This window comes from Desmodus rotundus, chromosome 9 (assembly GCF_022682495.2).
Source record: "Desmodus rotundus isolate HL8 chromosome 9, HLdesRot8A.1, whole genome shotgun sequence".
NCBI lineage: Eukaryota > Metazoa > Chordata > Mammalia > Chiroptera > Phyllostomidae > Desmodus > Desmodus rotundus.
The window spans coordinates 26920443-26946036 of NC_071395.1; the positions used below are offsets into that span (position 1 = coordinate 26920443).

At 38.3% G+C, this 25594-nt stretch overlaps 1 protein-coding gene across 2 annotated transcripts in view; it reads left to right on the plus strand.

Moving 5' to 3' along the window:
- Window positions 1–25594, plus strand: part of PDGFC (platelet derived growth factor C) — a 164045-nt gene that overhangs the window by 124479 nt on the left and 13972 nt on the right. The window lies entirely within an intron of this gene.

Below are 25594 nucleotides of genomic sequence, written 5' to 3' on the forward strand. Positions count from 1 at the left end.
AGGTAGGAAATGGAAATAAGTGTGTATAGCTTCCATTTAAGTCTGATACGCCTCTAAGAGTCTGCTTTTTCACTTTGCTAGCATTGCTAAAGAGGAAATGCCTTTTTCCAGAAGAATAGCATTCTGACAAGTTAAAAAAATAAAATAAATAAAGGCATTTTCCTGCTGGGTATAAATTAATGAAATAGCATTGAATGCAATCAGTTGTTTTAGGTAAAGACATGTGAAAAGACACCGAATTGTTAGACGGGGAGACGCTGCGTGCCAAAACTTGACTTCCAGTGCCTGAGTGAAGCGGGTTTTAAATCATGACACATCCTTTGGGTGAGATTCTTTAGATGTCATCTCAAATAATCTGACACAAATATTTCCCTTTCTTTTTGGAATATGATGAGTGATGCTTTGTGGTCTTCTAATGCCATTACTGATAAAAGTAATAAAAGGAACTCCCTTGTCTACCCAGGCATACAGTGTTTGGTTTTAAAGTCAGGATCCCTTTCAGACTGGGTCTTCCGCAGGGTACTGACTTCTCTCTGAATTTAATGTTTACATGCGGCTTAGTCACCTTTTGGGACTCCTAAATAGTTTAGTATTTCGTGTATTTTGTGCCTACATGTCAAGAGGGGTACATTTGACCAGAGTGTGCAATTGTAACAACATTTGAGAGCAGGTATTCTCACCGCCTGTTGAAATCACTTTTTACAAACCTTAGGGTCATGCTTTTCATTTATTTGCAGGTTATGTTTTCTCTTCCAGTAAAATTTCTAATTACAGAAAGGGCTTGGCGGTTTCCTCTAGCTTGCGTTAGTCTTCATCTGGCATGAACGGCCTGCATAATTCCATGTCACTGAGCAATATAAGGATATGAAATCATTAAAGGGACATTTGTTCTGATAAGATCTTGGATCTTCTGTTGTATTGCCCTTTGCTTCTGGTTTTTACTTTTTTTATTGATATTGCCAAGACTGGCAAAATGCAATGTAACTTAAATTAGTATTCAGTTATTTGACTTGGAGATATATTTAATTTTGTATTTTAATTGTAAACTGACAAAAAAACCCAACCCTAAATCAGCCTACCTACATAAATAATAATAGTACACCATTCCTTGAACACCTACTATTATATTGTGTTCTTGATCTACATCATCTCATAACTCTATGAGAATCTATCACCATTTTACCTAGGAGGAAGTATGCTCAGAGCAAAAAAAAATGCAACTTGTCTTAGGTTTAGAGCAAATAGGAAAAATTATAGTTAAACCATGAATTTCAAGCATGGTATATAATATCTCCTAATCAACTTTTGCTCAGTAATAAGATTTTTTAACATTTTATCTTGAGATCATTATAAATTGGCATTCATTTGTAAGAAATGTCCAGTATACTCTTTACCTAATTATTCTCAGTGGTAACATCCTACCATAACTATTTGTAGTACGTTATCACAACCTAGGAAAGGACATTAATACAATCCACCAACCTCAAATATAAATTCTGAAAATTAAAAATACACAGCATCGTAGAAGATGTTAAATAAAAGTGCTATATGAGAAGACTTTTATAAATAATAGTTGAAAGAATATTTAATTAATACATAGATTAAAGCTTTTTTAAATGGTACAATTAAGAATAACAAGTAAGAGCATGCATTTTGTATCAGGAAATGGCTTCAGAATATCAATTTAGGTTAGGAGGAAAATTTTATTCTAAATTAGGTGAGCTTATAATCTTCTTTATCTAATATTTTAAAGTGTGGTGCAGAACCATTTTTGCAGCTTAAAGTAGAACGTCTATCATAAATTAAAGATTACAAAACAAAACAATACCACAAATCACTTTTTTTGATGTGGGATTCATAGTGGATGTGTGAAACATAAATAGTCACTATAAATAAATGCATGACTCAGACTTTGCCGCTTCTGGGGCAGAGATGAATGAAGTTTTAGGATGCTAAGAGCTCAAGATACAATCTATGGCTTTAAACTGATGTCAAGATTCAGAACTGATTGCTTAAAAAGCCCTTCCTTTCTCTAGAATAGATTAATGACTTTAGTGCTACTAAATCTCTTCTCATGCAAAATGTATATAATTTGGTCCCAACAGGTATAGTATGTAGAAGTATTTATATATATTATGTGTAACTGTATAATATGTAAAAGTTAAACTATTTTAAAAGCAAAAGATAGTAATATGTGTGATTTTTTTCAAGTTTTTTTTTAAATTTTTTACTTTTAGAATTCAGTGGAAGCCAACTCATGAACATATTGGGGACTGATAACTGGTTTGTTAGTTGACTATTCAGGTGGAAAAATTATAAAAATGATACACATAATCTATAAGCACTGAATTAATTTTAATGCTTCTAAGTAAGGGCCAAGACCTTTTCTTTAAGTAGGGATATGCTGATTAGAGTTCTGCCGTATTTCTTCCAAAAGTTGTAGCCAAAATGCCTTCATCATGACTTTCAGTTTGCGTTTCTTTAAGTAAAAATGAGAACTGAAAGATACCTTTTAAAGCAATCTAAGCCCAGAGTTTTTCTAGAATTTTATGAGATTTTTCTCTCCTATATTTTAGAGTTGTTTCTCGTACCTAAACAGTTTTTTTTGTAGTAACTCATTTTGAATGGAGTCCTTCCAAAGCATTCATCTAAGTTTTCAAGAAGAAAACAACTCATATTTGATTGGGTTACATGCTATTTACGTAACATTTAAATTACAATAACAAATATACTGATAAAAGTAGTTCAAAGAATGAATACTACTAAATTCAACTGGCGGAAGCAGGAAACATAGCATTCATTGTGATGTGGGAATCCTGGGTCAGCATGCTTTGCATCTATAGGAAACTTACCAACCCAGGAGGTCAGTTAAGAGAAGGTCAGTTAAGATAATGGCTGTTGTCCTTTGATCATTGTTGATATTGATAATTCCTGATAGTGTGTCACTGGAAAATTGTAAATTAAAAGCATATGGTCAGTGGAAAGGTAATTGGTAACTGCCTTGGTATGTATATCAAAGGAGCTAACAATATGCCTGACATGGTGTAGACATTTAATGCATTTTTATTCTCTTCCTATATAATTTTTCCAGTGATTTGCTTGTATTATTTTTCAAACTACAAGGCTATAGTGTGGATACCTGGAAGTTACTTGGAGTTTGGGGGACTGAGTTTTCTACTAGTGAGACGTCCTTTATACAGAATTCCAGATGAAGATGTATGAGGAGATGTTTTTATCTTATTGAAAAAGAAAAATGGCTTATGAAAAATATTTAGTATTCACCAAAGTAATGGAGAAACAAGGTCCTTCTTTCCCTCCTTCCCCTTCCCCTCCCTCTCTTCCTCCCTCCTTCTTCCTCCCTCCCTCTCTCCCTCCCTTTTTTCCTTCCTTCCTTCCCTCTTTCCTTCCTTCCCTCCTTCCTTCCTTCCTTCCTCTTTCCCTGTTTATTTTTTTTGTTTTTTCCTAAATACTCCCTTATCCTAATCTACTTCTTGATTTCTCTATACTTGTCTTGACTATTTTGTCTATACTTTACCACCCAATGCTTACTTAGGAAAATGCCTTGCTTTTTCTTTTTTAACTCTTCTTGAAGTTACAATGACTCCTTACTTTAAACCAGGTATTTCACTACTACACAGCATCCTCTTCTAACACAGTGTTTGCTCTGATTTGACGATCTTCTTGCAAAAAAGAAAAGATGTGATTGAGTTTGTAAGCTACCAGCAGCCAAACTGCTTCAGCTTTCCCAGTGTATTACCACCCCCACCACCGCCGCCTGCCATCCATCCCCTATGACCATGAACAGATCAAGCTTAAAGTGGGCCCTGGTTTATTTTCCATACAAGCCATGATAACACGCAGTCCTGAAGGCTTGAATATAATTGTTTTATGATACAAATTATATCTTCTATGTTATCAATAGCATTTACTCCTCTAAGATCTTGGTCTCCACTGAGGTATCCTTAGATTCTTGACTATTGACCTTGACCAAGACTTGTTCCTGAGCTCAGCCTCACTTGTGTTCGTATGGCCTTGAGTGCTACAGATCTGACTTGAATTCTTCCTCTTCCACTAATTTACCTGCACAACCCACAACACGGTTCCCTAACCACAGACTGTGAATGACAAAAGTTTCTGCCTTACAGCATTGTTGTGAGGATTAAATACCAAATGCTTAGCTCAGTGTTTGGCAGGCAGTAGTGAAAACATGGTACCTTTTTTTAAAGGTCAAATTCACTGGCCTGTTCTGATTCCAAGTGCTCTCTCCCTAAATTAGTATTTTTAAAACTTTCTGACCAAGACCCCACCATAAGAAAAAATTTTACACCGCGATTATTAATGCATGTGCACACACGTACTACACACATGATCACATTAAAATATATGCATATGTATGTATCATGAGATAATACTTAATACATGAAATCAGTGTTATTTTCTTTTCATTTATTTTTTAAGAATGCTAGTCACAATGTATTAGATTGATTTCACAATCCACTAAATATCTCATAACTCGAGTTTGTAAAAAATCTGATCTAGATTGTAAAAGATTGAAAAAGAAAAATGGCTTATGAAAAATATTTAATATTCACCAAAGTAATGGAGAAACAAGGTCATTTGTAAATGAAAGAATGCATATTTTGGCTATTTCACTTGCTTTTCTGGAAACATTTTATACTTAAATATGTAAAAATGCATTCTTAACAATGCCCCAAATTAATATTTACATACACTTTGCATTATAACCTGAGAACCTGAAATGGATTTTAGAAAATCTGGATTGAAAGTCTTGTGTCTGCATTGCCATTCAAAGCTTGCTCCTCTTAACTTACCCTTGATGATCAATTCTCAGAATTGTGCTGATGCTTTAATGATCATAGGACTATTGGTTGGAGGCTCCCTGTGTACTCTGTGATGTTGAAATGGACAACTCGTTTGCGATGAAACACTATTGGTGTTTACCCACCGATCTTCTGAAGAACTCACCAACCTTTTAGTGAAGGAATTTAGGGTTCAATTACTGGTGTTTGAATCTACAGCCAGAGTCCACCAGCCCTCATAACTGTTTGGTGCCAGGGGGCAAAGCCAAGGTGGAGGAGATTGCTTCCTGCCTGCCCTCCAGCTCTCGTTACATCTGTAGGGAAACCCACGAAGAGGCCGGTCTGTGGCGAGTTGTCTCATGGTGGTGCTTATCAAAGGTGGGAGTGCGGAATTCGTTGTCCGTGTTCTCCACGGTATAAGTGGAAACACAGATTAAAGGTTTTAGAAAGTGCCGGTTTTCATTGTTTGGACAGGTCTCTGGGCTTCCTGAACTGCACAGTACATGAAATGGGGCCTTTAGTGGTGTTTACTCTTGTGTATTAATGACATTTCTGCCTGAAGATATAACATCTTTGGCAAAAATAACTTGTCACTCAACTGAGGCGTTTTGCTTGAGAGATGCTGTAGTTGCACAACATTTCTCCGCTGGCGCAAGCCCACCTTTTCCCCCCCGTGCCTCTTGTTTGCCCATCTTGACGCGTTTGTTTCTGTTTTTAAAAATCGGTGTGATTTTCACCTTTGTATTGCCTCTGTGTGAGATCACTGCTACAAACATGTTTCATCACTTTCAGAACACTTAAGTTGGGATATACCAAATGCTAAATTGCTAAGCTGAATATTTTTCATGGAGTGCTACTTTTAAGTTTCAGTATATTCCAGATTGGCTCCAGTAGCACACACACACACACACACACACACACACGCTGCCATTGTATTTATATTATGAATAAATGGTATTAATACAATTGTGTTTTCCTTCACATATTTGGAGGTGGATGCAATGAAATCTTTATTTTTTTACCTTTTTTACAAATTATAAATTATTAACATTTACTAATGGATATTAACATTTATTTAATCATTTCCTCCCCACCCACCCATCCCAAATGTTCTACTTTTGAGAGCATTAAGAATTTCAGTCTGTTGTCACATTTGTTCTAAGCATAGAGCAAGACGCTAGGCTTTTTTCTTGACCTGTGGGATTGAGAGAAAATATTTACAGATGTTAACCATGGTGAAACTACTTTTGATATATCCCTTTTGATCTCTATGAATAATAAACAGAGGCTTCCATTAGGTATATCAAAGTTTCCAGGCCTTCCCAAAATAGATTGGAAAAAGTCGGTGGCCTAGTGAAGATTAGGCCTTCAGGACCGTTCTAAGCAGGTGTTCCATCATTGCCACCATAGGCATATGTATTATGCAGTGTATCCATGTCTTTAATGTTTTAAGACTTGGCTCTGTATTGCATCTCTGTAACGTTACCACCTCTAACATATTTCACTACTTTTAGAATAATTCTGTTGGACTATACGTAATGCTAAATAATTGAGATGTGGAACTTCGTTTTAAAGCCTTATACAACGAGTGGGAAACTTTTGTTTGCCCTGCTTTGTATTTAGCAGATTTCCCCCAGTTAACACATGAATCAAGTCTTCAGAATTCAAGCCTTACTTTAAATAACCCTTTTTTAGGAACATATCAACAATAGTAATTCCGTTTTTGGCAGGGATGGCTGCAGTTCATCTGCATGCCTTGAGAGGCAACCGTCTTCTTCACCATTGTAGTCTTACTTCCTAGCAGAGTACCTGGCACGCAGTAAACGCTTCACATTTCAAGTGAGAGAAGGAGTGCTAAATGACTTCCGTGGATGCTCTAGGGGCAGACAGATGTTCCTGTGGCAGCGAATAGCACAGTCTTAAGTACCACTGGCTGGAAACTGGCCAGCCTTTGCATTCTGTGTGGTAAACCGAAGTCCTAATGCCAGAAGCCAGCAGCAACAGCCCTGTGCCCACGTGAATGCTGATCCCGGGAAAACCCTTGGTGGTTTGCCGGAGAAGTCATCACCACCTTCATGATGTAAAATTGATGCTTGCACAGGGACTGCAGTTTAAATGTGGAAAAAAGAATTCAGGCTGTATGAAGTGATACAAATTGTCCAAGTTCCGACCCTGTTCATTAATCTAATTACCTATTTCTTAGTATTGCAACATAATATCTACACCTAAATTTATGTCATGCCTTGCAAATTATACACACTTTCACATGCATTAACATGGTTATTTTAATAGGTAATTATGGTATAAAAACTCAGTAAAAATTGTTACAAATTTCTGTGTTTAATTCTTGAAGCTACTATTTTTATTTAGAAAATATGGGCAGGGTAAAATTTGCAATACACAAAGCAGTGTGTCCTGGTGGCCAATTTAGGGCAAAGATTCACTTTATATTATTACTATTTGAATATTTTACTCTATTCAAATTTACAGAGTTTCAAAATTGGAAGAAACCTTTAGTTTTGCATTTTTCCCATCTGATTCACAATCCCTTTGCTTTTCAGACAAAATGACTTTGGCATAAAACTTAAGAATTCGTTATCTTTTAGCTATGGAGGCCACTCCATATTTAACCAGTATTGCTTTTAGGAATTTATTTCTTGTATTAAGCAGAACTCTTTCTTCTCTTAACTCCCTCTTACTGGTCTTAATCTCTCCTTTGAAACTGCATGCAATAATTTTATGACTTTCTTTTAAAACTACATGCAATTATTTTGACATTCTCCATTGCTAATCACTCAGTCCCATATAAAATGCATTTATACGCATCACCTAATATTTTTTGAGCTTCAGAACAACCCTGTAAATTAGGTAGCTTACATATTACCATCTCTGTCTTATAGATAAATACTCTAAAACACACAGGTAATTTGCCAATGATCGCACACACAGAAAAGGAGTGGTGGATCCAGGGTCCGTGCCCAGATCTCCAATTCAAAGTTCCCTGTTCTTTCCATGGTCATGTGTTGCCTCAAAACATCCTTTTTGGTGTTAAATTCTTGACTACTTTAAACAATATGGCCTCAGTTTCTTCATTTTCTCAGTTTTGTCAGCTATTCCTCAAGTGACCTAATTTTCAGTAAGGGAAGCTTTTGTGGTGTGTGTGTACATGCCCATATATGCCCATGCAGAGCTTAGAAAATGTTCACAGGCTCTGCTGGCTACATTCATAAAGAATTTTGTGATGATAGCCAGTCTTTCACTCCCTCCAATAAATACTTTTGTTTTATCTGCATCTTCCTGTATGTAAAATTTTACATATTTTGAAAAACAAATTTGTATTATCATTTACCATTTCAGAGTACATACTTCCCAAGTGAGGAATTGTGGGACTCGTCCTTATTTTGTACATTAATGGTTAGTGAAATCAGAAACGCTTACTTTCGGGACAGCTGTTTAAAATTCAAAAGTTTTTCTGTCTGAGCTCCATATTTGGTTAAAGGGAAAACCTCACATCTTACCGACCTCATCTAGTCTGCTAGCACAGGAAATAAATGCTTTCAGGTTGTAGCAGTGGACTCAAGAAAACCTAAGTATTTTCAAAGTTCACTGAGAAACTGCTTCACCCAGTTGACACAGGATTATACCATGTGCTGAATATCAAAGAAAGAGGTTAGCCCAGTATCAACAATTATATAAGTCTGCACTTTAAACCCCCCACAACACTAACCACTTCCTAGACTGTGAAAAGCAGTAACACAAACTGCAACCACAGTTGATCAGAGCATATAAAACCACAGTTGTGCTGGTACTAGCATGTAATTATGTCCATACACTCTGCATAAAATCATCAGAAGCCAGGAAGTATTTCCACAGCAGTGAACAGCAAAGACATTTAGAAAGATAAATTAAAGTAACCAGTTCTGAAAAATGGTTTTAAAAATGTAGCATCGTGTTTATTGCACGCATATTAGTGTTATCAGAAGATTATTTAAGTCTGATTATAATCTTCTTTAAAGCTATGATTTGTCTAAAACTATGCTGCTTGTGCTGAAAGTTTCAAGTTTCTTATGAAGTTAATACTTTCAACCAAATATTCTCCTTTGAAGCTAGTGAGAAAAATGATTAAAATTAGAATTTTAATTTCAGCTTTTATTTTTTTTCACAGTGAATAAGAAGTAACATAATGCATTCACTGTGGAGACTAAATTAGCCAAATGCTCGATTCAAATAAAGATTTTTGACCTGGCTGAGTTTCTGATACTGAAATTTAACTCTTTTTATAACAAACTTTTGTATCAGTTTGTGTTTCAAAATCTGTAAATAAATTAGTATAGACTCCTGGTGAATCTCTCATAGTCAAGTTCTGAAGGGGTCTCAGCAAGTCCCCCTGATGCCAGAACTCTTTGGAGGTCGGAGTGACTCTGCAGACGCTGGGCTCACCATTTGCCTTGTGCTCCGTCTTTGCTCTGGGCTTTTCTCTGCCACCATCACCATGGCATTTGCCTACTTTGACCCTAATTTTTGGAACTCTTCACCTGAGATTACTGGCAAGGTCACCAGAATTACGAACGCTCTGGAAATACCCAACCACAGAATCACACTCACACACCATGACTGGTGTCCACAGATGAAATCCTGCTCTCATTGTAACTGAAATGGCATTTATTTTAGATTGAATGTTCTGTGGGACTGCTGGACAGCTGTTCTGTTAATTTGTCCATCCTCCTTCCTACTCTCTGAGACTACCAATTTATAATTCCTTCTCTCCCTGCAAACCTCTAGAATCATTTCTCCCATCCCCACTCTCAGATGATAATTTTGCGTCCTTTATCACAAGAACACAAGCAATGAGAAAAGGACATGCACGAGCTCTCACCATGCTGTATACCCAGCTGTCTCATGGTGCCTGAACACGTAACCTTCCTCCCTGTGGCCTTGAGTGAACCGTGGGGAATCAGATTCCTGCCTAATCTCACCTCTGCCACCTCCTCTTGCCTATTTCTATTCAGGGGGTGCTCCACACTCTCCTCTACCCTGCATCATCATCATAACTTTTTTTTGACTTTCTATCTGTTGGTCAACTCCCCTCAACATGCAAATATGTTGTTATTTCTCCCATCCTAAGAAAAATAGGTCCTTCTTATGGTCCCCATCCTCTTTCTACTTCCATTCTTGTTCTTTGCTTTCCTTGTCAGCATCTCCTCGAAGGGTTTTTTTTTTTTTTTTAATGTTCTCTCTCTCCAGTTGGTTTCCTTTTGTTCTGTCCTAAAGTCATACTCATCAAGCTGTTAGCCCCCACCACTGCACACCAAAATTGCACCTGTTAAGGTGTCCAGTGAAGGCATAGTGCTGACTCCAGTGAAGAATTCTCAGCCCTCCTGCCAGACATGCCATCGGTGTCTGACACAGCCGATCCTTCCTTTCCTCCCCCTGAGCACTTTCCCCCTGGTTTCCAGACCACCACACTCGCCGCTTTCTTCCTGCCTCACTGACTGCTCCTTGCTGCCCCTTTACCGAGTTCCCCTTTCTCTCTGTGACCTGGATTTATGGGAAGGTCCCGAGGGTTGTTCCCTTTTTTAATCAAGACTCCTTTATCTAGACTTGGAAACCATGGTACTAACCTCTTCTGAATTAACACTCACTCATTTGGTGATCTCATCCAATCTCATGGCTTTTTGTACTATCCATAAACCACGGGCTCCCAAAGTATACATGCAGCCCCTATGTCTAACCAGAAATCCTCACTAGGAAACCCAATTGTCTCCTCAACCTTTCCATTTGTATTATTGCAACTACCTCCTAAGTGCCTCCCTGTTTCCACATTTGCCTTTCTGCAGTTGAATTTCCAGTAAGGTGGTTAGTTTGCTCCTTTTCAAACTTAAATGAGGTAATGTCATTCTTTTGCTTAAAACTCTTCAATGGCTCCCCACTAGGGTTGCCAGAATTAGCAACTAAAAATACAGGATGCCCAGTTAAATTTTCATTTCAGATCAACAATTAGTTTTATACCTTTTGCAACATACCTATACTAAAAACTCATTTGTTGTTTATCTAAAATTCAGTTGTAACCGAGCATCCTGTATTTTACCTTGCAGTTCTACTTCCCACCCACCCAGAGTAAGTTTTCAGTTCTTACAGTGACCCCAGAAGGTCCCAGGTTACCTGGCCTCCTGCCCTCTCTGGCCTCCAGTTCTGCCAGTGTTCCTTCCTTGCTGTTCCTTGAATATATCAGACGTACTTTCTGCCTCTGATTATTTGCCCTGCTATCCACATGCCTAGGATAATCTTCCTCAGATACCCACATGACTTACCTTCTCATATTTTTAAAGTTGTGCTTGAATATCCCCTCTCACTAAAGTCATCTCTGTCTCTCTTATCCCCTCCCTGCTTTACTTTTCTCTGTAATGTATTGTGTATGTTTATAGTTATTGGCCTTTTTCTCCCCAGTAGCATATATGCTCCATAAAGGAGAGATACGTATTTATGTTCACTGCTGTGCCTGGCCCATATTGCATTCTCGGTACACTGAATAATTAAATGAATATGGATCATGCAAATGATCCTTGGATAATTAAGAGCCTATTAGTTATGAATGCACCTACTTAGCTATAAGGTAACAGTTTCACATTTTTCTCTCCTCATTACCCTCTCTGAAATCAGATGAAGCAATGCAGATTTTCAGAGAGCAAGGTAGGACTGAAGAATAAAGTTGATTCCAGAGCATTAGACATTAAGAACTAAGTATAACATAATACAGGAGTAGTATAAAGAGCAAAGAAGAAGGAAAAAAATGTGGGAAGGCACCTATAAATTGACCTTGAGCTTTATTAAACTTAATTGTGACTTTGCATCTTCTGAATATTTTAGCTTTTCCTGATCTGAGCTTTAGATGCTACGTGCAGAAAGTGCTGGTTCTTTTAATAATCCAATTAGTTGATTCTGGCTGGGAGAATTTTACCTTCTGTTTTTAGAATCACAGCTCTTTCACTTCTTCTGTGAAAGCTGTCGAGTAATCCCTTTACTTAATGCTAGTTGCTGTCCTGCAGTAGGTGCCTGGAATATGAGAGAGAGGACTGAAGGGTCTATTTTTAGATGTTTGTTAACCTTAAATTAAGGAACAACAAACAAGATCTTAGGCTGGTTGTTCTTTAGTCTCTTTCCTTATGTGCAATGTAAATGTCTTGTTTGCTTTATAATGTAGCTCACCAGGGCAATGATATCTCTAAGCTGTTAGAGCTCGTTTCTGCATTGTTCTCATAGACACGGAAAATCATAGACAATATAATGAGCTATTGTTTGTACATATCATATAATAATTTATTTAACCATCTTCCTTTTATAGACTGTTAAATTTATTTTAATTTTACTCTTCCCTATTACTATCATTATAATGGATATTCTTGGATGTACCTGTGATTATTTTCTTAGGATAAAATTCTGAATATAAAATTATAAGAGTTTTGAAAATGGGAAATTTTAATGTTTGTGGAAAATACTGTCAAATCATCCTTCAGAAATGCTGTGACATTTTTTCTCTTTCATACAGGTCACGAACAGGACATTCTTGCTCTATCTCTGCTACAGTGTTTAAGTCCCCTCTATCTTCGAATTCCTTTTCTTCATTAGGCCTCTTTTTTTCTGATCGCAAATATACACAGATTTATCCCCTCATTATATTAAGCCTTCTTCTAATCTTCCATCTCACTAACCCATTATTCTTTTTTCTTCTTTTTTTTCCCTGTCAAACTTAATGAAATGAGCTCTACTCACTCTCTTCATTTAACCTCCTTTTCTTAAAGGCCTCTTTCTTCCCTATCTACTTCAATGAAGCCTCAGTATATCTAAGGGCGCAGACCGCCTCTTTAGTAACTACAGTGGCCCATTTGTATCCTTCTTCCTTCCTGACTTTTCATCACTTTGATGTTACTATCCATCTCCATGGCTCAAAATGTGCTTCTCTTTTGACTGCAGACTCACCAATGCTTCCAGGGACTGCAGGTCCTCTTCTAGCCTCTTTCATTTGTTTCAGGCACTGATGCTGGCTCCTTTGCCTCGGCCCAGTGTCTAAATATTGGAGAACCTCAATTTCCTCTCCTTGACCATCTTCTCACATTATTTGTACCCTTAGTCCATGGCACTGAGTAACATATATATGTTAATGGCTATCAGTCCCTCTCCCTAGTCAGTCCTCAACGTTTAATAACAGGGAAGGTTTTGCAGTTGCCCATTGGATGCATCCATGTGAATATCCCACAACTCCTCTACCTAAATAACCCAACCTGAACCTTTTCCCTTCTTTCATACTTACCTATTTTGTCTACATTGGGTAATTATGGCACTGTCAAGCAATTCTCTCACTTAATGCCATGCTGGATTCTTCTTTTTCTTCCTCCCTAGTCCACCAACCAGCAATTCCTGTTGATTCTACCAGCAGTCACATACTTTGACACCCTCCTCGTGCTGATCATAAAGACTACTTTTTTTTATTTCATTAATATTTTCCTGCCAGATCCTAAAAGCTAGTAGGGATCAAAAATAATCCAGGGGACATAAGACTTGTCCTCTTCTCTGAGTTTACAGGCGAGTGAGCGAGAGATGTACGATGATTTCAGTTCAGGGTGGTGCTAGAAATATTGAACAGAATAATACAGAATCTGAAAAGGTTAACCAGTAGGGGAGATAGGCAATTTCTGACAAAGGGAAAAAGCATGGTCAAAGGGTCAAATTCCAAATCCTTATTTATGGCGCCCACTAGAGTTTGCATCCCCTTTTTTCCTAATCTAGAACACCTCATGTAAACTAGATGCAGACAGCCAAAAGAATAAATAAAACTTGATGTATCCCACCTTCCTTAAAATTTCTTTTGACTCCCCTGCTGCTTTGTGATTAAGTCCCAAGTCCGCAGTTCGGCACACAAGGCATCCTAGTCAGACCCAGTGTGTCTCCACGGCCCCATCCCCCATCACCTGTGCTCCCGGCAACGGGGACCCCAGAGCCACTCTTCCTCTTACTCCTAGTCAGCACTGTTTCCCCACCCCAAATGTAGGTTCTTTGTGAATATCTGAAGCGCTTCTCCCTAATAATTTGCATGAGCACTTTCTAATTCTCTAAGCTCTAGGCTGCCTGTTCTCTGTGAAGTCCCCGAAGTTCTTCCAGCAGAATGCACCGCGCTCACAGCACGGTCCTTGTGACCACTGTTGCAGTCCTCACCCACAGGGCACAGTCTGTCCAGGGAGACAGAAGAGCCTCACCACCTCAGTGTGAGCGTGTAACGGGAGCATAATAGAGTTTATGGAGTGATTTTATTTGTATCTGCCTCTGTTTCAAAAGCCATACCTTGCTTATATGAGCAAAAGGAAAGGATTCTCAGGTGTGTTTGTGAATGGCAGCCACAACTCTTCACAAAATCATTCTTTTTTTTTTTTTGCCTTGGGTTATTTTTGTTCACCTACCCAGAGTTCTGATCATTTGGCACAATTTTATTTTAGTGTAGCGACCAACAAGGAAACGACATGGTGAGAGAACATATAGCTGTTTACACTTTCAGTTTGGGGAGGCGGTTCACATTTGTGGACAAGCACTGAAGACTTCACAGCATAATAAATATCACAGAGTGATTAACTATGTAAAAGAAAATGAACTAGCACTTGATTTAAAAAAATTGTCATTTGTATTTTCCTCCATCATCAAAATGAGCACTCCAGGGTGACTACTTATTCACAGAAGTTGATTTTAGCACGATTCCGTTCACCGTTGTTAAAATAACAGATGCACATGGACCTGACTAGTGCCGTCCTGTGATTTTGGTGGGTTTTTTATTTGTTTCATTTCATATAAAGACTTTATAGGCAAGGAATAAGAATTTAGAAGACAAATTAGATATGTGAGCTAAAGATATTATTATACTTTTTTTTAAGTTCCTCAGCATAGAGATATTCATGACATAAACATACCTAGACTTGCATTTACTGAACTTCTTGTTGTGAAATGCTCATTTCTCCCCCCAGAACAGCTCCCAAATATAAATCTGTTTTAGCAGAGAAAGGAGTTTGAGCCCAGATTTTCCCTGTGGGGCAGGACAAGCTCTGATTTGCCGTATCAGGGTTAGAATGTTGGGCGGGGATATCAGTGAACACTGACTAAGTGGGTAATGTCACTTCATGCAGCACAAACCAACATAAATCATGAACTAAATTCTAGAAATTAATTTTTACCTTGACTAAATTTGATATAATGGGGATAATGACATATCTGTACCATTCTTACGTATAATGCTTAACTGTTTATTAAAGTATTTCATTATAATACTTCACTAAATCTTTAAAAAAATCCCCTCCCTTATTTTAAACCATCATTCCCACCTTAAACACATATGTTCTGACAGACATACGCATAAATGAGGTGTGCATTCATGTAATTTACAGAAACGTCTGATTTACTTTGGCTGGTGGGCGTGGCTCTCCTCCTCCGCATCACCTGCGTCCTCTGCGGGCTGTGGGAGGGCTGGTGGGGGCCTTCTGACCACACTGAACAGGCCCCAGGGGAGGCTGAGTGGCAGATTTCAGAATGTATATGAGTTAACAGAGATTTATCAAATTACACAAACCTCTTCCGTCAGGTTCCACTGTGAGCAATGTACAGAATGTTTAAAATAAAGATCACTTTAAAAACAAGTGATGTTTAAAGGTACATACAATTTTCTGGATAAATTAAACTAGTGTTTTTATTATACCCTACCTACCGTTTGTGGTAGAATGTGTAAAGCTCCATCATTTAACTTAGCAAAGGAAGAGGCAAAAACAGGGAGGGCCGCTGGAAGACTACTGCAGATGCTGGCTTGGACTGTAACACAGTGTCAGTGGAGGTAGTGAAAAGTTGTCAGAATCTTTTTTCAGTGTTCTCAGACCGATTTCAGTGTTTGAGGGTGGGGTTAGTGTTTTCCCCTACCAACAACAAGCACCTCTCTGGACACCAGCTGGGTGCCCTTTGATTCAACTCAATTCAGACACTGTCTACCTAGAAATAGTATCAAATTCCACAGGCTAAGGGTTGTGTCCCACAAGACTGCCCCCTTCATCCACACTGCAGACACCAGCTGTAAGCCCAGACTTTTACCTGGGCTTCTGACTAACCAGTTACAAATTGGGGGGTTCCAGTGACCCCCTCTAACTCAGGATGCCCATCAAATGTCCAGCTTATTACTTACATTTCTGACTGACTAGCTATAAATAAAAGGTTCACATAACCTCCTCCCCGGCTTTGATTAATGTGCTAGAGCAGCTCACAGAACTCAGAAAAACATTTTACTTACTAGACCGCCCATTTGTTAGAGGAGGATAATACTCAGGAAGACCCAGATGAAAGAGATGCAGAGGGCAAGGTATGGGGAAAGGGCGTGGAGCTTCCCTACTACCCTCAGGCATGCCCCTCCCCCCAAGTCTCCACTTGTTCGCCAAGCCAGAAGCCCCCTGAACCCAGTCCTTGTGGATTTTTAAGGGGTCTTCATTACATAGGTATGGTTGACTTAATCATTAGCCTTTGGCAGTTGGTTCATCCTCCAGGTCCTCTCTCCCCTGCAGGTTGAGGGTCACCAAGAGTGCAAACCTTTATGTGTTCGGTTCTCTGGCAACCACCATCGTTAGGTGGGGTCCAAAAGCCACCTCATTAACATAACAAAGGACATCTTTATTGCTCTCATCTCTTAGGAAATTCCAAGGGTTTTAGGAGCTCTGTGTCAGAACCAGAGACAAGGCCGAATACACATTTCTTGATATAAATCACAAAATCACAGATTTTAACCCTCCTCTGAAGGTAGAATCAAGATACTTTGTTGTGTGAGGTGGGATGCAAGCAAAGGAGGTGACAAAGGATGACTACATCGAATGGCGTGGCCATTTACTGAGACAGCAAGAAGTGTAGGTTATAAATAGGAATTTGATGGCTGTCAGCACGCAGATCACACGTAATGCTCTGAAACTAGATGAGATCATCACAGGAAAGAACGTGCACAGAAAACAGACGAGGTCCAAGCCATGAGCCTTGGACCACTCCCGCATAGAGAAGATGCTCAGGAGGAACCAGCAGACACAGCTCAGAAGAAGCATCTGTGGAGGTAGGAAGAAAACTGGCAGAGCCACTTATCAGGTAGAATAGACTGAGAAAACGAACCATCTGATTCAGCCATGGGTGCCGATTGGAGGCATTGGTCACCTTCTTGCCTTCTGCGCACGCGAATCATGCAAATTACTTCCTGTAGACTATCTCCTGTTTAGCCCTCTCAAAGCCACCTCCCAGGGGATGTTTTATTACCATCCCCAGTTTCAGCTGCTTGCTCCCACTCTTTCTGCACTGTCAAGCCATTTAAAAATAAATAACTCTTAACCATTGTTTCTTAACCAAAATAAAGTCTTTCATACATTCAAACTTAAAATGAATTTGAGGGTCTTAACTTATTGAACACATTATAGTGAAAGTATCTACCAACCTAGGCACCGATTCTAGGCTAAAGCACCCCCTACCCAAGGGGAAAACATTCACAAATTTCCCTTAATGGCTGTTGATTGATACTTGAATAAATATTGAACTGTAAGATAAATTTAGGTAAGAAAGAGTCTTTAGGGTTTCTGGTGTAAGGTGCATGTTAATTCAACGGTTTCGTGAAGGTACGTCTTTCTTCCAACAGCTCACACCCACGTTCATGTGAACTTCCTTACCATCGGTCATTTCTTCAGCATCGTAACAAAGCACGTCCACAGGGATTCAATATGATGAGATGAGGAAAAAGCCACGTGGTGCTCTTGGGCCACACACTAGCAGCTGCTAGACTTTGCTTCAGCTTGTTAATGCCCTGTCACATTTTCGATTCAGAGGAATCATTTTTTAAATCTTGGTGGGGAAAAAAAAATCCCTTAATTTTGGCTTCCCAATGATGCCATTGTGGGAAATGTGCTTGGGACTCTGTTATATATTTAGTCATCTCATGGCACTGCTAACCCACAGTTTTACCTGGGAAGTGGAGAACTCTGTGATGACCGGTTCACCAGCCCACACTCAGCCTGCACCCTGGTAAAGGATTGGAGACCTTCTACTTCTGCTTTGAGACCTTCCAACTGAAGGTGTTGGCATTAGGGTGAAAACTTTAACTGGGGTGACTGCAGACCATTAACACTTTAGATGTAGAGGATCTGAGGGTAGCACTGTCGTAATTTATAAATGTGGTCAGGTTGAAGTTTGCAGGTTTCCTGCTGATAGGAAAATTGAGCTGGTAACAGTTGCTTCACCCAGCAGTTTAGGAAGGAGCTGTGCTTATGAACATAAATATTATTTTTTTCTTAGGACAACATGTTTGGTGAAACTAGTCATCTTTTTTTCCACATTTGGGCCCAGCCAGAATACTGCTGTTACTCGGGGTTTTCCTGAGACTATGAAACTCATGGCATTTGAAGTTCAGGTTCAGGTTTGAGCCTTGGAATTACTGCTTTTAAGTGCTGGCTGATAAACACTCTTGGCTTTTAATACTGGACTGTCATGGTGATGGGTTGCATAGATATGTCAAGTTTTATTCAATTACCATGCTCTTTCAGTAAGAACCTCTCAATATTGAGATGCGATGTGAATACAATTGGCTACCTTCCCTAAGATTTCTCACTTACATATATAATCCGCATTACCCACACAGTATTAAAACATCTGTTCTTGAGTAGGAACGCAAGCATTTACTTTCTTTTGCTGGCTTAAAAATAATTTAAAAACATAACCCAGATAACTTTTTGGATGAATCAGATAAGAACAGGGGGAAGGACAAAGACGCATGTTTAAATGAATTGTTCCAGGGCATTCTTGTGTCTTTACAGAACCTCCCGTCAGTTGTTCCTGGCAGGCATTTCTGTCTGCATGCCCTGTCTGCCTCTGCAACTCTTTAGAAGTCAGAACTATGGACGGTATATCAGCTTGACATTATATAAATGTGATTGGAGACGCCTTTAAGAAGTGATGTAACATAAAACTGAACTCCTCTGCTTACAACACCTGGATTATTATTGTGTTGTTCTTTTGTTTTAAATAACTACAACAATAAAACCTAGTCTGCATTCCCAAATCTCCTGTTAGGTATGAATGAAGTAAAAGGCTCCTTATCAGTTTGAAATGTACTGTATGCGTTTGGCTAAGAAAGCTGCAACATAAATCTTTGTAGGCCCTAGAAGTTTTGCAACAGTTGCTATGTTACTCAAGGTAAACATTCGTATTCGTGTACTTGTCCAAAGAAGATTCATTGTAAATGTTGTATTTTTACAGTTGTGCTTACCAAAAAACTTCTAATAAAAAGACCAAGCTATGCATTTTTAGAGATAACTATTTATTGTCAAATTTTAAGCAGTTCAGATAGTACTATTCCAAACAGCAAGTCAACTTTTTTAAAAAGGAACATATAGTAATAAATGCATAAAATATTTAAGGTAGGCACAATAATATACAAAAACACTAAGTTGTTGACTTTTTCAAAAGTAACACTGCGAAGTCAGTAAGGGAACTTACTCTTGCAGCCAAACTTGCTGTCGTGAGCTTGTAACAGATTCATGTGCTTATGACTTTGTCCGAACACAGGGGCTACCACTTACTTTTCAATAATAAAAGTATATTTGTTTTTCAGTTATTCTTTTATATTGAGTTCACTTTTGCTTGTCCACACTCATCAGGATTTGTGTGATGCTGCTGGGTTACTTATGTGATTCATAATAACAAATTCTCAGTTTGGCTTTGTTTTGGTGAGGGAAATATCTCTCTTTTGATACAGAATACTTGATTTTTAAAGGCTAAGCTTCACAAGGGTGATAATTTTTTCCTGTTTTGTTCACAGTCCCTACCTCATAGGCTTTTTAATAAATGCTTGTTAAATGATTGAACGGACATAGTATAATATTAACCTTTCTTGCTGCTGTAATAGATTTTTCAGTTGAGAAGTCCATGACAGCATTTATTAGTTTGCTGTGGCTGCTGTTACAAAGTACATACCACAGACTGGGTAGCTTAAGCAGCAGAAATTTATTTTCTCAAAGGCCTGGAGGCCAGAAGTTCGAAATCCAGGTGTCAGCAGGATTGGTTTCTTCTGAGGCCTCTTTCCTTGGCTTGGAGGTAGCCGTCTTCTCCCTGTGTCTTCCCATGGCCTTTCCTGTGTGTGTGCCTGTGTCCAAATACAAGGACCAGTTAGGGCTCATCCTAATGACCTCATTTAAACTGAATTACCTCTTAAACGTCCTGTTTCCAAATACAGCCTTAACCTGTAGTACTGGGGAGATAGGACTTCAACACAAGAATGTTAGTAGGACACGATTCAGCCCATAACAGGGCATGTATCTATGTTTCTTTGAAACATGGTGATATTAATTCTCGAAGCATGGACCTGTTTTCTTCTGAATTTTAGAACCACACATCTTTCATTCATAGGCTAGCTATGTCTTTCTAGCTCTATTTGTGTTCTGAAAAGGCAAGGTAAACTGGCATGTACTCTCAGGACAGAACAAAAAAGAAAAAGTCAGTGTTGGATCGTATTTGTTTTACCTGAGAGTGTTTCCCCAAAAATTCACTGATAAGCTAAAGCGACAAAGAAGATTTAAGGGCAAAAAGAGAGAGAGACCTCAGCCCCACCACAGGCTTACCAAGTAGTACGTTTGTTTTTGAAGCTCCAGATTTTGCTGAAGGTGTGTTGGACCTTTTGTTTTTTAAATTGAGATATACCAGAAGTATAACATATGTCAATTTAAGGTACAGATATGTTGACATGATACATTTATATTTGTACCGTGATTACCACTGCAGTAAACACCTCTCTCCCGTTATATAATGTAGCATAATTAGCAATTCTATTTTGTGGTGAGAAAAGGAAAGATCAAGTTTCTTGTTGCATCTTTGGAGTATATAATGCAGGACTGTGACTGTAATCACAGCACTGGGTATTAAATCTCCAGAATGTTTTATCTTCTATCTGAAACTTACCCTTTGACCGACATCTCCCCAGTACTCCACCCCCAGGCCTTGGTGGCACCACTGCAGTCTGTGTCAGGAGTTTGGCTGTTTTAGGTGTTACAGATGAGTGAGATCATACAGCATTTGACTTTCTCCCTCTGACTTACACCACCTCGCATAGTGCCCTCAAGGTCAATCCTTGTTCTCCTGGCTGATTAATATCCACTGTACCACACCTTCTTTACTTGTTCATCTGTTGATGGATACTTAGGTTGTCTTCTATTTTGGCTGTTGTTAATAATGCTGCAATAAACATGGGCATGCGGATATATTTTTCAATATCCTATTTCATTTCCTTTGGGTATAAATATCCAGAAGTGGGATTGCTGGATCATGTGGTAGTTCTAATTTTAAATTTTTGTAGAACTTTCATACTATTTTCTATAGTGGCTGAATAAATTTACATTTCCACCAGCAGTGCATGAGCAGTTTTTGGAAATGACCCCAGAGCACAGCAATAAAACCGAAACTCTAACAATTAGGACTACATCAAACTACAAAGCTTCTGTACATCAGAAGAAGCAATTGACAAAATGAAAAGGCGACTTGGAGAATGGGACAAAAATATGGGCAAGTTATATAATAGATAAGGATTTAAAAGCCCAAATATATACAGAATTCATACATCTCAATAACCAAAAAAAAAAAAAAAGAAAAAATGATTAAAAACAGGCAGCAAAAATGAATGGAAGTTTTTCCAAATGGCCAACAATATGTAGAATGGATGCTCAACGTCCCTGGTGACCAGGGAAACACAAATCGGAACCACAATAAGAGGCCCTCTCAATGCCTGTTAGAATGCTACCACTGAGAACAAGAGACAAAGTGGTGGTGAGGATGTGGAGAAAATGGACCTCTGGCAATTATATAAAATTACATAGAATTCTGAAATTTAAAAACTAGGAAGACACTTAACCACCGAGCTTAGCAGCCAACATTGGCAGAGGAGAAAGGGAGGCCGAGAGGGCTACAGTTTTAGCCCCAATTTTCTTTCCTAAATGCGAGCAGCTCCAGGATTGCAGCGCAGGCTCACTGACTCTTGATGGGAGTTCTTCTCTCACCTCGCGCTGCCGTTCATAATGCATTTCACCGAGGAACATAAAAGACCTCGTTTTGTATGCGACCCTTAGCACGTGATACTGACTTTTAGAATGGCAGGGTTTGACAGGGGACTTCATTGCGCCGAGATTTCGGATTCCCTTTCTGCCCTCTCATGATCTGTCCTTCCAAAGTAAGGGGCCTGAAAGGTCTGTCTAGCCGAGAACTAGGTGGCCCACCACCCAGGTCTCACTGCTCCCCTGCAGGTAATAGCAGAAAAGCTTCTTTTCTGGCTTACTAAAGGCGGGGGGGGGGGGAGGCTGTTGATTTAGTCGTTTGCATTGCAGAACACCAAGAAGCTGCTCTTTGCTACTGACCATTGTCACTCACTAAATAGTCTTAGAACAAATCATGGCCTAAGTATCTGTTTTCAGAGTGACTAAAAAGAGATAGGGGATGGGGGAATGTGAAAATCCAATTCCATTTCAGTCACTTAGCCCAATCATAAGTATTGTTAGAATTTTCTAGACACTTAAATAAGGGGGAAAAGGCTTTGAGCCTGTACTAAAAGAGGAATTTTGCAGAGAGGAAAAATGGAAGCTTAAAAAAAAGAGAACTTTTTGTCCTGTAACTTTTTTTTTCCCCACTGCTCTCCCTTTTTTCTGAAAATCCCTTTAGACAACTGAGAAAAGCAGAACTTGGAAAGTGAAGGGCTTGGTTGTTCCTAGAAATGATGGGTGGAGTGACAGTGAGAAAAAAGAAGGCCCTTAAGGAAAGCACTGCTTCCCCTCTTCTGTCTTGGAGCTGATTCTTTGAAACCAGGGGAAGTGGGTTGATTTCCCCTCCTGTGTTTTTGGGCGGGTGCAAACTTCTGTGTGTGTGTTTAATTGTCAGTTTATCTTATTTAATTTAAGTATTCAAAAGCTTGCAGGTTTATAACATCAACCAACACATGCTTGCAGTAACATGTGCCGAGTTGTTTTCTCCCAGAGCTTGTCATGTGAGGGGATTGCAGGTCTGATACTTCATTGAACCCAAGGTGTGCGTGCTTGGTCCATCCAGGGTTGCAGGCTTGTATTGTTTTAGTTTCTTTCGTATGAATAACCTTTATCTCGGCAATGTCGATTTCACTGGGACCTATTTATTGCTTCAAAAGGAATGCTGTACGCAGTCTCCCATACATGTGAAAAGCACAATAAGCTTGAAAATAGCTTAAGTAACAATTTTATTGTATGTCTCACTGAGCACTCTGACACTTCATTGAATAATATATACTTTCTAGCTTTATTAGCTTTCTGTATATTTTAGATTATGATACATTCAATTTGTTTTACATCGTCATAGCTATGAGTGATACTCAGTTATTTTTTGAGTATTACTGACCCTTCATTTATACTTTACATAAACATATACATTTTGGCTTATTTTTTTAAATGTGCAAATATTTTGCATTAACCTTTTCATGTTATAAATTTAATCAATGTTAACTAAATTGGTTGAATTAGCAATGGGAATTTTTATTAGATAATTGTTCATTTATTCCTCTAGTATATTTGACAATCATAACGGTCATCTCTGTCAAAGCCATTTTGCATTTCTTGGACAATTTAAAAAATCATGGCAATATATAGGAATGCATTTAATTTGGTTTCTGCTCTCAAAATTTAGATATTAATAATTGGAAACATCTTAGTACTAATATTTTAGCCACAATGTCAACATTATGGAAGTTAGATCTCTAAAATAAGAATAAAATCATTGTTGACCCAAGGCTGCCACATTCATTTCTGCCAACTATGCTTTATAAAAGTGTCCTTCCACCCTCTGTGTACAAATGGGACTCTGCACCCACAGAGCTGCGAGCCTCAGCAGGAGCTGGGCCTGCCCCGGAGCATGACCGGCGTTTCCTAATTTACACAGCAGCTTCTGCTTTTCGCGCCATGTGCCCGCAGGATAGCCCAAAGGGGATGTTTTTCAGATGGACACAACTGAGATATATGGGACAATGATGGCCCTGTTATTAAGGAAGTTTTCATGGATGAATTGGGTTTCAAGAAAGGCCATTAAAAATGGTAAAGATTTATTATGTGGATCACAGGAGGGAGAGTTTTGCATATGGGAGAAGGGGAACAGCGATTAGCCTGGGTAGAAGTACAAGGTCTGAGATGACTCTGACATGTGCAGTAGTCAGTGAAGAGGCTAGATTGATTGGAACAAAATGTGCCTGAATTTGATGAGTAGAGGATTAGATGAGAAAGGTCAGCAAAGGTCAGATTATAAGGATCCTGGGTACAGTGGGAGGAATTTGGATTTCATCCTCCAGATGAGAAATCACTGTAGGCATTTATCCAGATTCATCACACGATCAGTAATAACTTATTTTAGGTAAATTAACCCAGGGTTATGCAGAGTAGAATAAAAGGAATAAGGAAAGATTAAAGGCAAGGAGACAAAGTTAGTTAGAGGATGCTTTATATAGTACATGGTTTTCATATCTCGCCCAGGATCTAATGAGGATGAAAAGAAAAAGTTGATTTGATAGTTTTTAAAAATTATAACAAATGTTATTATTTTTACCTGATCTCCAAAAGCAATCTATATTTATTATTAAAAATGTTGAAAATATGGGTATGTATATGAAAGAAAATTAAAATCTACCCATGCTCATTTAAATGATAAATAAACACTCAACATTTTAGGCACTATTGATTTTTGGCTTTGTTTCAATTTATGTATGTTGAAATTATGGTATATTAACACTATTTTTATATAGCTTGTTATTTTTGTCATTTACTACATAGTAAACATTTCTTTTGTTAATAAAAATTTCCAGGAGACCTCCTTTTTTATGTTTGTACATTATTTCAATTCATGAGAAGTGTAATTAACTATTGCAACTGTTGTTAATTTAGATTTTTTCCAACTTTTTGTTGCTATAAATAATACTACAGTGAACATCAGTCAACATAATTGCATCATTTCATACTCTTGCTCTCTCCTCCTCCACAAAAAATTAAATTAAAAAATAATGAAAAAACCAAGTTGAGCATTTGTTCATTTATTTATTTTGCCTATTTTGACTTCAGTTCTGATTTACCACTTGGTTCATGTTAAAAATTGGGAAGGGGCCTTATTGAAGATTTATTTAAATTATTGCCTCATTTTGTTGCTTGCCATTTAAAATCATATGTTTTGATGCACTGTTCTATATATGGGCATTTAGGTTTTCATTTCTTTTATTTCAAGCAATACTGTGGGGAATATCATTGCACATGTTTTCATGTACAATAAATAAGTGTAAACCTTAAAAGTGAGTTACAGGGATTTGGAACATGTAAATCTTCAACTCCAGTATCTTATGTAAACTACAGCAATTTATACTCACTTCTGCATGCAGAGCAGAGAAATTTCAATTTACCCAATTCCTTGGCAGTCCTTTCTTGTAAATGCTTGCAAATCTCATGTACATGAAATAATATCTCATTTTGTTTTTCTTTTCTCTGACAACTAACAGATTTTAGCATGTTTTTATATCTGTTGACCATTCAGGCTTCTTGTCTGGAATTTGCCCATTTTCTATTAAGTCGTTTGTCTCTTTTTTTGTAAACTCTGGACACCAGCCCTGTGAGAGTTATGGAGTTGCCCAGAGTGTTCTTCCAGTATCTGTCTTTTAAACCTGTTTATTAAAAAAAAATTAGGCAAATTTATCAAAG